The following is a 4,255-nucleotide window of genomic DNA, read 5'->3' on the forward strand; positions in this document are numbered from 1 at the left end:
CTCTCCGTCCAATAACTAGCTTCAAATGGGCTGTGTGGAGGTCAAAGTTAAAATTTTTCATCGAAAAATGCTACGCCCGTTGAAACATGCGAGGCCCGGTCGAAAATGCGACGCCCGGTCGAAAAATGCGACGGTGGTCGAAAAATGCGACGGTGGTCGAAAAATGCGACGCCGGCTGAAAAATGCGACGCCGGCTGAAAAATGCGACGCCGGATGGCACATATGGAACACCATAAATCTATAAGTGGAACAATATTTTAAGGGTCTTGGACAACTCGACCGTTTGCCAAGTCGACTCCGAACAACTCGACCGTTGAGACAACTCGACCGGTTCGATATTACTCAGCGTAGGCGCCTGTGAACCGCAGACTATGCGCTGCGTGCGCCGGGCCATGCCCGATCGTCACTTGCGTCGAGGCCACGTACGCCGCGCCGCCGCATCCCTATACTGTATAGGGACCAGTAGCTATATGTAGCTTCGGTTTAGCATGCGAATCGATTAGCCCTGTCTATTTGGATGCTGAATATTCACATTTTTGCTGGACCAATTTCGTTGCAGCAAAAAAGAAGAAGTAGTAGTATTGTATAGTAGTAGTGGTGGTAGTAGTTAATGGTGCTTCAGCTACTCAGGCTATTTTGCGCCAATATATAACTATACATTTATTCATATCCTTTATTAATCAGCATCACATTACGGAGTTAGGATGAAGGTCAAGTTTTAGAGACAGCAGGAAACCAGAGTACCCGGGAAAACCTGCAAGGGCAAGTGCGGAGTGGAAACCAAATGCACTTAAGGCCTTGGCCGGGCCAAGCTGGGACTCGAACCCAGGCCTCATTGGTACAAAGCGAGGAAAGAACCGCTACGCTAACCTGCTCCCTCCCCTAACCCGCTCAGTGCCCCGCAGTCGAAGGGAGTCGCAACATGCAACTACTATATGTGGGTTAATATGGTGTCATACGGTCGTTTAACGCAGGCGGTCCACAGACAGACAGTCGCGGAAGAGACGCTGCGCGACATCATTCCACCAAAAATTGAACAAAATGGCGCCCGAAACTCGGGAATTTTTGGGAAAGAAATTCTGTTTTTAGGTGGCAGTGTTGCCTCTTGGAGCCAAACTGATACTTCAGTTTGATGTAGTTTGTATAACGGTCAGCTATTTTGTTGATGATTGGGGCTGCATATTGTGACGCCGCGCCCCTCCGACGAAGGCCCTCGCCCTCTTCCTCGAGGCGCGGTGCGTCGGACGGCACGCCGGAGAGTCCCTGAGCAGCTAGGGACGAGTCCGTTGGGACCGAAGTATACCGTCCCCCAAGAAAGTTGGTCTTCGTCGAGATGATGGCTAATCAGATTGGTCGAAACTTAATGGCGTAACCTGGACAGACCTGACTTGAAATAAACTTCGCCTGGACTCCTGACTTATATACAATAATTAACAAGCGGCTGGTTTATTCATCAACACACTCAACCAATACACCAGTAGAGGGCGCTATTGACGGGGAGACTGCGTGATTATACATGACCGGACTTCACCCAGAGCAGCGAACACCACAATTAATTGTGGGCATCCAGTGCCGAATCAGGGACTTTAGCAAGTCTGCGGGGCTTATTGTCAGGGCTGCGCTACACGCAACTCACGTCACGAGAAAGCAATCCGCCCCTTGCATCGACCGCAAGATCAGGAACTATACCGCACCACCAATCAGCCCCTAAACCTACCGAGCCCCTCAACAGCACACGCACCACTCGGACTTTGGCACAGTCACACTAGGCTAGGTGACTCTAACCCTTGCACAGACCACGCCCGCGCTCACGTGACTATAAGCAGTGACTTCCGCTGCCCTGTCGCACAACGCACAAGGCGGAGCCTATGCGCCGCGCTTGCTTAACACACACCTAGCTATGCGCGCCTAACATCTGCCTCTGTTACTGGGCAGAGCGCCATCTATAACTCTGTACCGTGCTTAGTGACTGGCGCCCTCTGTCACGTCACAATATGCTACTATAACAAGGAGAATGGTCAAAATGAGTGTTACTCAGTGAGACTAACATCGTTGTACGCACGTCATGCAAGCGTGTGTGTTTTATAGCCTACTCAGCAACTCAACACAGACAGTCGGCATTGAAGTTGAACTGGGCTCAACTTTGCCGATCCGTTTGGGGCATAGAACTTTACATAAAAATACTAGAGCGCTCCCGTAACTTCTTATTCTCCGCGCAGAGAACATTTGACACCTTCCTGGGCGCAGACATTTTGAATCAGTATGCGTGCTTGTAGAACATTCGAAATCAGATAGTATCGAATCATGTATTCTAAATGCAACGGGGAAGTACAACATACGCGAATGTCCGGCGTGTCTATATTGAATATTTATTTATTTTCCCTATGCCCGTCAACACTTGCGTCAAGTGTTGCATACCCGTCAAAATCACTCCCCGGAGGAATTTTGACGGCTGAACGCAACGCACACGTGTGTTATGTTAATGGGGTCAATTTTTGTGTCTGTAAATTGAAACGCATGAACGCATCGTGTACACAACGCACAAAAAAAAAACGTACGGAAAGGAACCTTAAGGCGCACAAGTACAGAGCAATGACACTTGTTTATTTACATCCATACACTGTAAAAACTTGGGTGTTAAAATCAACACTTTTGGGTACAGCTCTATGGTGTGGGGCTGGTTTGTGTTATGTCTGGGTTATCGGCGATATATACTTCTTTTTGACATGTTTCCATATGTCTGCGTTGCAGTTTGCGTCTTGGTTGCGTTGCTCTCTGGGTTTCTTATGCCGATATGGAAACCAGGCTTTATTAACGGACTACTTGGTAAATAGTCGAGTTGTCCCACCGGCACCGCGGTCGAGTTGTCCCGAGTCGAAACGGTTGAGTTGTCCAACATATAAAGGGTGCCACTCTATTTAGGTTACTGCACATAAACATTAACTCTGCCGCAGTAGTATGATTTTTTTCTTCTTCTTCAAAAGGCAAGGCTTTGTATTGTGGAATTCTTATAACGGAACTCTTAACTAAACAAGATATTCATCAGCTTAACACAATTAATATACATTATAATAATTTTAATATACTTAAAATTAGGGACTTGTTTCCTACGGCAAGCCAATGACCAAACGCAAATTTCTGGGGCACACGTTTTCTAGAAAACAATGTAGTAGGCCTATTCAAAATCACAGTTGAACAAACAAAAAGATCTCTCTGTTATTTATTCAAACCAATGTTCCAGAAGCAATTTTTCAACATCACAATGTTCGTTAAACCAAGTCCAATCTTCTTTACGTGTGTACACCGTTCGTAATTCCTAAACTGTGAAATATAAATCAAACACGTTATGCTGAAAATAGATTTCAACAAATAATTATAGCCTTGGCGCAGATTAGAAGCGCAATCATCTATCTATATAGTGACCTGTGCAAACCAGTGTTGGAATCGAGTCCTCCAGTCAAATGAAAGTACAGAGTACTCTGAGTACTTTAGGAGCCGGGGTCGTTGAAGTCCGGGCCCGAGTCCAACACATCATCGATGCACGGCGAATACAGGCCGAGTCAATGGTCCAATCGCGAGCGGAGTAGCCTACTGAAGTCTGAGTCCAAGTGAGTACATGTATACTTACAATACAGAAAAGAAATACTAAAGTGAACACAGTATGCATGTGTATTTCTTAAAACACATGCAACAATCGCTTTACACTTTCAACTTCTACCCTATTCGTTCAAAAATGTGTATTGACAAATCAATGAATTCTCCGGCAGTTTGTGTTCACCCGGCGTTTCTTGTCAATCTATGCTCGTCACTCAGCGCAAAAACGCTATCAATAGAAAGTGATGAAGTACTGATTTTTTTCTCCGGAGTAGGTAGAGTACCAAGTACCTAGCTATAAGGATCTGATAAATATACCCAAAATCTGTGTACAAAGAATCGAGTTTGGGCCAAGTACAATTAATTTTCGTGTACTAATAATCGTGAACAGGCTGATGAGTACCCTGCCATACCCGAGTTGTAATTGAGTGTGAGTACTCCACATTGATGCAAGCCGAGTAGCAATAGCTCCAGGGGTGAGTCCAATCTGATCATGCACCCGAACTGGAAGGACTTAGGCCGGGCCGCGCTTTAAGTTGCAGCACGTAACCACAAGTGTTATTCAATTGCCTGATTCATGATTCGTCCATCCAACTGAAGTTGGGTCAGGTTGGATTGATGCGCATCATCACGTCCCAAAGATCGTTTAACGCCTCGTAGA

This window comes from Acanthaster planci, linkage group LG02 (genome assembly GCF_054643075.1).
Source record: "Acanthaster planci isolate LZ-2023a linkage group LG02, COTS_SCS, whole genome shotgun sequence".
Taxonomy (NCBI): Eukaryota; Metazoa; Echinodermata; class Asteroidea; order Valvatida; family Acanthasteridae; genus Acanthaster; species Acanthaster planci.